The sequence below is a fragment of the Dermochelys coriacea genome, chromosome 11, assembly GCF_009764565.3.
Source record: "Dermochelys coriacea isolate rDerCor1 chromosome 11, rDerCor1.pri.v4, whole genome shotgun sequence".
NCBI classification, from domain to species: domain Eukaryota; kingdom Metazoa; phylum Chordata; order Testudines; family Dermochelyidae; genus Dermochelys; species Dermochelys coriacea.
The window spans coordinates 24473967-24486845 of NC_050078.2; the positions used below are offsets into that span (position 1 = coordinate 24473967).

General features: G+C 37.4%; 1 long non-coding RNA gene across 1 annotated transcript in view; it reads left to right on the forward strand.

The window, feature by feature from the left end:
• The window catches only part of LOC119863631, a 56053-nt gene extending 45385 nt beyond the window's left edge, over positions 1–10668 (forward strand). Inside the window, exon 9 of the long non-coding RNA XR_006277928.1 lies at positions 9800–10668. This is a non-coding gene — a long non-coding RNA (uncharacterized LOC119863631). The remainder of the gene's footprint in view (positions 1–9799) is intronic.
• The last annotated feature ends 2211 nt before the right edge of the window (positions 10669–12879 follow it).

Below are 12879 nucleotides of genomic sequence, written 5' to 3' on the forward strand. Positions count from 1 at the left end.
TTATAAATAGAACACATTATTCAGGATCTATATTGATCTATTTAGTTCCAAGCCCAGATATAGCAAGATCTATTAGGAAACATGAGTCACTTTGTTGTATGTTTATTAATGGTATTTAATTCTTTCTTTGTTTCTTTGTGTTATTATTATTATTTTTTTTCTGAAGCAGAGAGCACTTTCCAATTATTCTGTGAGCTATGAGAGATTTTTCTCCACATACTGCTGTTCTGTATTGGTATCCTTATAGATGCTTTATCTTGCTCTTTTGAGATTGTAACATGATATGTTGTCCTGCACACAATGCCATAAGAAGAAAGTTTAAAATGATGTAAAATAAGAGATGTTGACAGAGTCTCAACCATAGCAGAGCTAGTTGGAAGCTGCTATTAAAATGACTTAAAGGGAGCAGGGAAATAATATTCAAATTGCAGGCATAATCACAAATGTTTGCATGAAAGATTTTTTTTTGTTTAACTAAGGTTTCGTTGTCAGGAGAAAAAGAATGACCATCTTTTAAGATTTCTCATCTACATACCTAAAAACATTATCTACTGGCATCAAAGGAACAAATGCACAGATTCATTAGAAAAATTATAGAGAAAAGAGAAAAAAGCAGTGAGCCTCCTTAGATTTTTAGTTTCATATAGTGACTGCCATGTTAGGGGGGAAAAACAGCTAATTAGAATCGCAAAAGACAGAAAATGTGCTGTGTGACGAAGGTGGCAGAAGTTGCAAAAGATTTATATTTAATAAGAGGTAAGCAATGACTATCAATGTACAATAGTTTAAAAACAACAGTAATTACCATTCAAATGCTTGGAATTTTGACATAAATGTTATCTAACCTTAAAAAGAATACGGTGGTAAAAATCATATATATTTATTCTGCATAGTTGAATGACTTCTTTCTTCCTTCTCTAAAACCATGTATTACAGTTTGTTTTATTTTTTCGGAGTATAGCTTTTAGACTGTTTAGCCAATCAGATATGCTGTAAAGGCCTAGGACCAGGCTTGGTGCTGAGCTCCAAATGCGATTCCAGTCCTGACAGGGGGATTATAGGAAACAGATGACTTACGCTTCTAATTTGTGGCCTTAAATTGCAAACAGAATTTCAGGAGTCGAGCAGAGTAATAAATGGCAATAGAGAAAGCCACACACAGCCAAATCAGTATGTGGTGGTTGTAGGTTAAACTAAATAGGAAGAGACAGGTTATGATGGTTTAGTGTATTACAGAGAAAAAAGTCTTAAATTACTAGTGCTGAGAGGTATTGCACTATGGCAGACAGTATTGCATTGTGTAGTCTACAGATATCACAAGCAGAACAATAAAAAAGCAGGTTTAGCATAAAACCTGTTGCTGGACAAATCTTTTTCCCCTTAGAAATGGAAGCTGTGTTTTATGTTTGTTTTGACCTTAACTATATGCTTGCCCCTTAACATCTGTTTTCTACTGTTGTAGTTTTTCACACCAAATTAACTGTCAGGGATTCAGATAAAATAAGTGTAAAATACTTCAAAATTATTTTTGTTGACTTTCAGGACTAAAAAAGTGCTTTGATACTCTTTCTGTGCTGTATTGTAATATTTGGATCTCAAAGACATAAAATATGGTCAAACATTTTCAAAACATTAAAAATCTATGACGGTTTTTTAAAAATGAAGCTTACGGCAGGCCTCAGACACATGGCTTTTTGAATAATTAGTATAATGATATCAAAATAGGTTTTGGGTTAGGTTGTTGAGCTTTCACTCTGAATCAGCTGAAAAGTTTTATTATCATTTGGAGCTTTTTATTTATTTAATAAAGCATTGTATCAAAAGTTTGTTTCATACTGTTAATTGGTTCCTGCTTTTTATGAGCCTTAAATTAGAAAGATATACACTGAGAATCTACAGAGGCTTAAGACTCACATGCAGAAACTAATGTTGAATTTGCTTTTCTTATATCGGTAAAATTGAAATGCAAGAAAGATGAAGAGACAGAGAGAAGGCTGAGTTTTCAGCATGTGGAGTAGCTGGTGCCACAAAAGCATTGCACTTTAATTTAAAGGGGTATTTTAAAAAAATAATATAGCTCTTTTATTTAGGAGTATGGGAGTTTCAGAGTCTATGCAAATGCTTTGAAAAATCCATATCAAATACCAAGTATCATGGTAGGGATTTCTACTATAGAGATAATACTGCTTTAAAATGACAATTGATAAGGCTCAGAAATAATACTAACTCAAGGTTAAAAAAATAGACAAAACAAACCTTTGACCCATTGCAGTACCTTAGCCTGCCATGCTGCATGTGACATAGTAATATATATACCCCATCCTAGTATCCTCTTGGTCAGATAATCCATCATGCCAAAACCTTTAGTCTTTTGAACCACTGTGCTAGTGTACAACTTAGACGTTTTATTTCAGGCATCAAAGCCGGCTTGCATTAGAATGAACAAAACTGTTATTGCAAAATGGTTATTGTTTTAAGCAGGTCTGTTGATAATCATTGAATATGACTTGCTAAATACATTTTGATTAATCACTTGCAAAAATTATGCTTGTTAGAGCTTCTTTATATTCTGTGTCACTGTGATCTCAGCATAGGTTATAGCTGTTTCTTTATAGCTGATATGATTTTTTTCTTTAAGTCACCTGGTGAGAAAGGAAAACAAATCTTAGTTGAAAGCTTTTGTCTACAGTACAGTCTCCTCTTTTCATTCCTAGGTACTTAAAAAAAAAAAAAGCTCAATTATTGTCTGTGCCATAGAGAGAAGAATGGGGCCTATATGGGACCTGAACCTTTTTAGACAGGAGATAGCTTTTGTTTTTGCACCCCATCAACACTGATCACCTAATTAAATTTGATATCTCTGGCTGAAGCAAAATGACTTGTTAATTGTTCTTTGGGAATTTACTTAATGAGTTTAGATGTCTTTTGTATGGTACATGTGGGGGTATTTTGCAAAATGGAACTGAAAAGAAAAACGGGGGCAAAGGCAGAAGAAAAAGAGCACCGAGAAAGCAAGGTATAGTTTGAACAGAAATGTTGGTGGACTGCAGTCATTCGTTAGTCAATAACAGAAAACAGATCTGAACTGTAAAAAACCCTTCCTGTCAAATACAGTCATAGACATCTGTCGGGGATTCAGATATTACACCTTGATCAGACCAAGATAGTGACACCATTTTCTTTAACAAACACCAGCAGCCGTTCTTTTTCCTTCATTTTAGCATTTCTCAGGGGTTGGATTCCCTTTCTTCTCCTGCTCTGTAGAGAGTGAAAGGAGCTTGTTAACTTGCTTAGATATTTTGACTGCTGATGCACTTTGGCCACTTGCCTGTGGTAACAGTGTCAAAGCATTACTTGGTATAATTGCTGTATTTGCAGTCTGAAGAGTGCTCGGACTTAGTGTTCAAGCGGCTGAATAAAAAAGAAATTGTCATTTTTGAAAAATCTGTGAATTATCCTCAAAGTTGAAACAATGCACAATGTTTAAAATGCCTTCTTTTTTCCCTTGTATTCAAAAACAAACATTCAAATAGGTAACGTTTTGATAAATTGTTTAAAATAGCAAGTGGCACATTAAAGGCACAGTTTTAATACTTTTTTTTTTTTAGGTAGAGGGATTAACCAGTATGGGTGGAGGGGCTCTATTTTTCAGTTCTTCTACATCCAAAGCTACTCTTTAGTCCATTAAAAAATCATATGCTTGGAGTCTTGGGCTTTCAAGGAATGTAGGATCAGGCCCATAAAGTGTGCAAAGTTACAAGCCAAATCATCTTTTTAGTTTCAAGTAAGTGTCATGAAATATTTGAGCTCTTGTAATTAAGAAGTAACCAGAGAGTATTAAAAATATTAGTTACACTGACAATTGTGTCACAAGTTATATAGAGTATGGATTGCATGTGACAGTTTTTTGATGGTCCTTCATTTAGCAAAGATGTGAATAATTTATAGATGCTCTTATGACATCCATTTTCCAAGTGGAAATTGAGAATATAATGGAGTTTAATTTTATTAATATGCAATAATAGATGGCATTCTAAAGCCATATTTGTTATATACTATACCTCTGTGATATAGTTGCATGCATCACTTGCTGTGTGATTCTTTTTTTCTTTTTCTACATAAAGCAGATTGTAAGCAGGATTTGGTCTAGAAAAAAGCCTATGTTTTATGTTGAAATGTATGGACCAGATCTGGTGAGGCAAGCTACTGAATGCCCTCAACTCCCACTGATCAGCACACTGTGGAAGGAACTCCACCCCATGCGTGATCAGGCCTTCTGGTACAAAGTAGCTGAAATAAGGATAAATTTGGCCTATAGATTCTAGACTTGACAACCATTCTCAGGGTTCATCCTGACATGGATGCAAGGAAAGGGGTAAGCAAACACAGCTTTCTCATGGCCCTTTTTTTGGTTAGGCTAAAGCTCTATCCTGAGGCACGTACACCATGAAGAAAGCAACAGAGCTAAGCCTGTTTTTCTCTCTATAACTATACAGTATTTCAAAGCCTGCTTTTTTGACACATGAGGTCCAAACATGTGCTGAGTTTATTGTATTATTTTTTTCAAACCCATCAAAAGGTCTATTCAGGACTCTTAGGCAATATTCCTTAGCTGGAGACACATTAATTGACACTAGGTGGGGATCTGGCCCAACAGGAGAAACTGACCCCTGAAAGAGCTCCTGATGTACCAAAATAAACTTCTTCAAAACCATGTCCAGATCCCTGACTACGCCCAAACCTGGGAAAACAGATAAGCCTTTCAACATGCCTGGATGGTACTGTCCAATTGCCTATATAGCGGCCCAGTTCTATCACGTTTGGCTTCTCTCCTTGTTGTGGCAGGGGATCGGGGAACATGTTGACTTCACTGGAACTGCATGGGGTATAAGCCAGGGCAACATTTGGTCCATGGAAGTCTTGTAAGGCAGCACCTAGTAAAATATGTATCCTGCATTTTACTATTGCTTGTAGGCTTCAGTGCTTTCTCTTTCTAATTCAAAGTGAAGCATACTTTGTTTTACCGCCTCCAGATACCTTCTGTGGAGGGCTGATGCAGTATGATGTGCATTTTACCTGGCATTTGGGAGTGTTTGTTTAACACTGGACATGATTACTGCTCTTACAGTGCCAGATTCTACAAGATGATGAGCCCTTTTAAAAGGTGCTGAGCTCCCGCTGCTTTCAGAGAAACTGACAAAAGTGAAGGCTTCTGAGCACCTTGCTCAGCACCTTGTCATTCGTTATAACCTAGCATACATGCCAGATTTGTCTCTACTATATTATTTAGGACCAGATCCTCCTCTTTCTCCTACTGATGTAAATCTGCAATGGCTCCTTTGAATGTCAATAGAGTTATTGGAAATTTACATGGTTGTACTTGGGATCAGAATCTGTCCTTTCACATTTTGGGGTTGAAATCTCCTGAGTGGGCACGTCTACACTGCAATAAAAGATGAACAGCATGGCTGTGGCTGGCCTGAGTTAGCTGACTTGGGCTTGGGCTAAATATTGCAGTGTAGACATTCAGGCTGAGTATGGAGATCCAGGTTCTGAAGCCCCATGAGAGGGGGTGGGTGTCAGAGTCTGGATTTCTGCCCAAGCCCAAATGTCTGCACTGCAGTTTTTAGCCCCACAGCCCAAACCCCGTAAGCCCAAGTCAGTTGACCTGGGCTCTGAGACTTGGTGCTGCAGTGTAGCAGTGTAGATGTACCTTTTTATTGCAGTGTAATAAAAAGATGTACCTTTTTACTGTAGTGTAGACGTACCTTACACCAGTACACCCCAGTGTAATCAATGGCAAGCACTGCCCATTTGATTGTTGCTAATACAAAATTGCCTTTATGTTTTTGGAAGACTTTGGTTTTTTTTTTCCCAGTTGGCAGATCTCTCCATTTTAAAATTGCTTTTGAAGGAAAAAATATGGATTTCCAGAAGTAAGGGTCTGTGAAAGAGAACTCCTCTTCACAGGCTGGATTCACTGGGGCAGGGGTATGCTCTTGCTATATTATACAGAATTGTAACATGTAAGCTATTGTTTTGAAGCTTACTATGCTATTGTCCTTTCTCATCTGAATAGGACGCCCAAATCTCTGGTGGATGTAGGTTAGCTAAGTAAGTCATGCATAGATGGAATTTATTAAGTTTGCACGGCTGTGACAGCTGTGAGTGGGAACAGTAACTCTGAATGTGCCAAAGGCTGAGAGAGGAGGAATTTTTGTATGTATCTTAAAGGAAAACTGCAGTGTAATTATGAAAGCTATTCAAATCTCTACATTCAATTATGAAGGGAGAAAGTCACTAAAAATGATTTTTAAAGAGTAATAATCGGACAGGATGCTGTCACTTGGACAATCTCCTGAGGCAGATTAGGGCAGACAAAAGTCAGGTTCCATTAAGAACCATTGAAAATTGGGCATTTTAAAGATAAATCCATTTAAATGAAGATATATTTATATGTATCGATATAATGTCACAACTAGTTAAATTATCTGTTAAACTGACTAAAATGGTTATTTTTTACATAGAGAATTTACCTCAAAATAACTTTGAAGCAAGTCTGATTTTCAGCAGCTAATAATGGAAACATAAGTCCCATTCTGCTTTCTGAAATGGAGTTCACCCTCTTTGCTGTATCATTAAAATGGCAGCTGTCACTTAGAAAGAGACAAATTCCAGTCACTGGGCCAATCCTGCTCTAGCCTTCTGCATGGGAGTGACATTCAATTCAGTGGGAATCCTCACTTGAGTAAGTCACTCATGTCTGTAAGGATTTGCAGGATTGGACCCACTGAGGAATGGAGATGCAGAAACATTGAGAGGCAGCTAATGCTAAATAGAGGTTAAAAATCATTTTTAAATACAGTACATAGCCCAAATCCTGTTAGCCCTTTAAAAACCATATATGTGTTTCAGCCTTTTTAAGTCCCATAACTCAGGTTCACACCAACAAAACTGTGTGGGAAGGGTCAGGCCTGCTGCAAAAGAGGGTCTGTCTATTCCATGGTGGGGGAAGTGTACAGTGAACTACTTCCTGTGGGCCTCTGTTAATCTTGCTATGTACACTGCCACACTGAAGTCACAGTAGATTGAGGCCTAAAATAATCCCTATTGAGCTGCTGCAGAGGGAGAAAGAGATAACAGGATGTGTCTTAGAAAGACACCTTGTAAGAAGTTGTGTGTACTGCTGCTTTCTGCTACTACTGTTGACCAGGGTCTGTTTGTTTATTTGAGCTCTAATGGTCTCCTTACATCCTTCTAGGATGGAAAGTCCATCCTTGAGCTGTCAGCCAGAATGTTCCTCTCTTGGGCTGTATGGGCCATTCAAGCTCCCCAGCTGAGTCACACATGGGGATGAAACTCTCCACTTCATCATCCCACCCCATGCTGTCAACACAGAACACCCAGATAGGAGGAGTCACTGATTCCATCCCTGTGCTGGGTTGACCTACACTAAGCCTGATTTCAATCTCGCAGAAATAGCTTTATGTTGGGTTTACTTCTGACTTTCACCTGTGTAAATGAGAGGCGAATCAGGACCAGGATTTGTGTCTCTTTGGGTTTGATTAGGACTCTGTGGCTGACCTATACAGATCTGAGGGCCCTCAAGCAGGGTAGATAAGGACAAAGTCTGGCTCCATCTGTGGCTTTCTATTTTTCTCCTCAGCATAGTGACTTGTCTCCATATATTGTTCCTTTATTTTCTAGACCTGCCCAGTTGTGCTCAGCACAACTTTAGAAGTGTGTCTCAGGGAAGGAAAGACACAGGTGGTTTTGAGCCACCTAGTTTTTTCAGTCCTGGGGTCCCTGGGCACTGATGCCATCTCCTATGTAAAACAGAGCAGCCTGATGATATGGTGGCTGTCAGTAGCCAACAAAGGCAACCCAGCAGCCAGGAATCAGCCAGGTGCAAGGATATGCCTGGCACATGGAAACGAGTTGTCAAAGGACCTATAGGATCCTTCCTTTGGCTTATTAAACTGTGTTCAGGTACTTTGCACTATTGGAATGGTGCAACACACCACAACTGAATGGAGACTCTGGCCCATTGTGTTAGGTAAATATGTATCCACCAATGTAAGCAATTATCTTAATCACTGATGTGTTCCTTTGCTGTAAATATAAGGCTGAATGAGGGAATAAATACAATCATCAACACAATTTTAATAGGGATGTTTTTTTCTATTGTATGATAATTTTTGAAAATTTTTATAACTGTTAACAGCATCCCATTTTAGAGACTTGCTGAAAAAATTAAATTAATTCTCATTTTACAGGGCTCTTTAGGTGGCATCTTTTAATTTTCACCTTTTCTGGGACTTTTGTTGCAACCTAAGATTTAACTTACAGTAGGTTAAATCCACGTTTTTAATGAAGCACTTCTTTCTCTGTTTTTTGTTGTTAGACCACATGGGATATGTTCTATTGATGTGTGGGGAGTTATGATTAGATGAGAATATACCTCTGATGAAGCTCATATTATCACACATAAAACATCATAAATTGCAGAAATGATGTTCACAACCATGTAAAAACAATGGATTTATCCGAGTTTTTCCTAGTCACACTACAGCATCAGTACAGTAGTTAAGGCTGTCTGAGAGTTTGCTGGGATTTATAATTTATTAAACATTGATAAGGGCAGCTGAAAAAAATGTTCCCAAATCAAAACTGAATTTTGATTCAAACACATCCATTACTCTTTTGTGTTTACTTTGTATATTTCATGGTAAAATTCACAATTAGCAGCTGTATTGGCTATTTTGTTAAATTATGTGGCATTTTTGTTCCCTAGTTAGATGACTTTGGGACTAACCAACACAGACTGAACAGCAAATATTATAACTGAGTACACAATTTGAAGTTCATGCTGTGTTGATTAATTAAGTTGGTCACATGAGTTATGTGTTCCACATAGTAACTGGCCCAAGTTTTAGTGCAAATTGTGAATTTTATTTTCACTGTTAATCGTTTAGAATCTGAGGTTCAAATAATCTTGAGGCCACAAAATGTTTGCAGATGAAATTTGTGAATATTGTAGAATAGCAAATAAATCTCTGAATGTTAAGGTAAAATTATTTACTGCAAATAATTCTCTTATTTCATATTTTGACACAAATCAATGAGGGCTTGATTCTGCACAATTAAAATTAATGGGAGCCCCACAAAAGAAGCATAGTTATGAGTGGAATATACTTTTCCAGAAATACCCAGGTTTCCTTAATGCCACCTAATGGATGACATCTTAATGAATTTATGAATGCCACTGCATCTAAATAATGGAGGACAAATGATGAAATACATGTCACCTTTGACTTTTCGTTTCTGGTATGTGCTGTTTTAAACAAAAGTATTAAGTAGATTATGGTGGGAAAATGTTACCCAAATTCAGTTTTAAAGATCTATCACGTTTTGAAATCCAAGTTCTCTCTTTTTTAATCATTGTCAGAGCAAAGAAATTCTAACTTTTACAGTGTTTCAGAGTAGGCACAAGATTAAAATTATTTTAATTCCACACAATTTGTTTTAGTCAGTGTAGACTGAAATCCATTAAAAGCTCTATTACAAAAATTAAGGACTATTGTAGGCTGTACAAAAAGCAGAGAGTTTTCCTTAATGTATCTATTGTTTTATAATATCTATTCATTAATGGTGCTATGGAAACTTACTGAAATGCATAGTGAAATGCATAGTGAGGAAAACTGCACACACATGCTGTAAGAATGGTTCCCTCTGATCCCCTTGTGGTCTCACGAATCATCAGATGTTCCTCTTCTTTGTCTCTCTTCTTTTTTTGCAGACAAGATCGCTGAAACTGCAACTTGTTCTGAGCAGGGCCTTGAAGCTACACACAGTGCTCCACTGATTCCAAGCCCAGGGATCTACCCATGCTAGATAAGTTGCAGGACTGGGGCCTAAAGTCTGTTTAATAATGAAAGCCTCCAATGCCTACATATGAATCTTTTTCAAGAGCATTTAAAAAGAAATCAAAGTGAAATATGGCATTAGCTACTTGGACATAGAGAAATGCCCAAAATACACTGATCATATCTCAGCATATGCCTGTAAAAGTGCTCACATTCTACCCATGCAGTCAATTGCAAGTAAGGTTTTCTTCAAAGTTGGTCAATAGCAGATGAAAATAATTTAAAAATGAGACTGTCCTATTAATACTATGAGCCAAAGCAGGAAGAAATGGAAAAACCCAGTTTATGCTTTCTCTAAGTTAAATCACTTATTCATGTTTTTACCAGCCTTTATCAGAGTTTGTACACTTTCTCCAATTAAATTATTTTTCTTCAGGGAAGCTTGCGAGGCACTTACATAAATTCTGTTAATTTCTAAGTAATGCAGTCCTGACAATCACTTAAGACAAGATAGTTGATACTGCTGTCAGGAAAGACTCTTTTTCAGAAGAATGTTTTTATAGAATATCATTGTGACACTTTGCTCAGATGGATGTCTTTAGCAGAATTTGATTAATGTAATGTAATAAAAGAGATGCACACTAAAGTGTCTGTACATGTCTTGTTAAGTATGTTTGATTCATTATATGTAGTTCTCCTCACTTCTTTTCTCTTTCCTCAGTTCATTTTTTATTATTCAATAATATATCTATAAATATGAAAAAGTTGGCACTTTCAAAGTCTTTGACATATATGGCTATTAATTCATAACTCTAAAAAATTGTATCTTTCAACTTGTCATTTTAAAACTTGTACAGTTTATTACAGTAAGTAACCTGTGTTGGAAATTAGATTTTGAACTTTAGCAAGGAGATAAATAAGCTTGTGGTCACAGAAGTTATGGAGAAGATACCTAGATACAGTGATAAAATAAAATCACATGAAAAGATCACTTACTTGAAGATGATAATTTCGGAGCTCCCTGAGGATCACATTAGGATCATATATTGGAAATGGGATGCAAGTTTAATTCCAATAATTTTAATTCCCAAAAGTTTTATAATACTTAGGGGTTTTCAGGTTTTTGTTGGTTGTCATTTGTGCTTGTCTCAATCCTCAGGTACCTTACATATATTAAAAGCACAGTCTTTAACTAATTACATCAAATTTCTCTTAGAAAGACTTCAAAAAACCTTCTCAGCCCATATTCCATCTCCACCCTTTCTCAATCAATTTCCTGCAGCATGGGGAAAACCTGGGAAATCATATCCTCATGACTCTATTTATGACAACATTTTAGAGTCATTAGGTTACTTACTTCCCTGTTAGCCAACTGAGTCATGAAGATATAATGATAGTCCTTAATATACTTGGTTCCTGACTCAAACTTAATTTTTTTAATTAAAATAACTACCGTGATTCTTTCCTGCTGAGGACATCTTGGGGCTTGTGGTAAGGGCTTCAGGAATCCTTTCAAAGTAAGTATGACGGGTTGTTGGGCACAATGTGACCACTGTGGACTTAAGGGTGAAGGCTGAAATGATAGTTTTGACTGGGGTATCTCTGTATTGTTTTCAGACATCACAAGGCCAATTTGGTTGGTTGTTATAAATGTTGTACTCTAAAGGCTTGTCTGGACTTAGAAGATGTGTTACTGCTTCATTGTAGTTTGACTGGTGGAAACTCCTAATCTAGTCACATTGCCCCAGTGCAAAATGGAGCATGCGCCCAGTAACATAGCAAGTTACATCACACAAGTGACGCACATCTACACTAGGGATTTACACTGCATAACAACACTCGTCTAGCTATACTGGTGCAAAAATACCCAGTGTAGCCAGGGACTTAGTGAGGAAATAAGAGCCTGGAGGAAGAATATTACTACCCTATTTTGTTTTGATTGTTACACCCGCTGGATTATGCCATTTGCCTACTGGATATTGAGAGTTGATGTCTTGATAGTCAACATGCCACAATGCAGTGCACTGAAGAGAATGAAAAGTTTATACACAACAAACCTAGAGAGGTGACCACATTAAAAGCTGGGTGGTTTGGAGTGTTTATGATAAAGCACAATGACAGACGGGAGGTGGGTTTGTTGGCAGAAGAGAAAAAGGAAGTCATGGTTGCCCATCCAGGAGTGATGGAAAACCACACAATGTAACTGCCAAACAGGTTTTCAAACCAGCAAGTGTCTGAGCATAACACAGCAAGCACAGGAGATGTGGTGGGTAAAGAAATGCAAAATCAAAGCACTCAAATGGGGGCCAATAAATTAGCCATAGGAAACGGAAGGTGTGAGTGGTGGGGACTCAGGATGTAGATAGCACAATGTGCAGTCATGTCTCTGACACACTTTTGGTTTGCTGTTCTCTGGGTGACAGGCTATTACATTATCTGTAGATGAGCTTGTGGCAGAAGCTTGATCTCAAACTAGTATGCTAGTCTGGGCTTGTATTAGGTTAAACCACATAGCTTATTAACTCATGTCCTTGAAACAGTAGGGTTGTTATTCATTAAACAGTCACAGTATCAGACAGAGATGCTGGGGTTCAATCTCAAGACCTACCACTGTACAATATTTCCCTAAACTAAGGTAAACCATAGATGGCAGGCATCACTGAAAATCAGAACTCATCCCTATGAGCCCAATGATATGTGATGGGGGTTGATTGCTGAAATTGCCTGTTTACATACACATCTAGTCATACAGAGACAGCTTAGAAGTATGATACTTTCTCGTGTATCCTGGGGATTTAGCTTTGTTTTGAGAGCAATGTGGGGTCTAGAAAAATATTATGGGGAACTAAAAGACAAGAAAAAAAACTATGAGAGGGTCAGGCACTAAACCGTTGTAGAAATCCCTCCCTCCGCTAAACACACACAAAAACTAGGCATGCTTTAGACCCTCCTTATTCCTACACAGGAAAGTATATGGTCCTGCAAAATATGTGAAGGTGATCAATGAACCTGC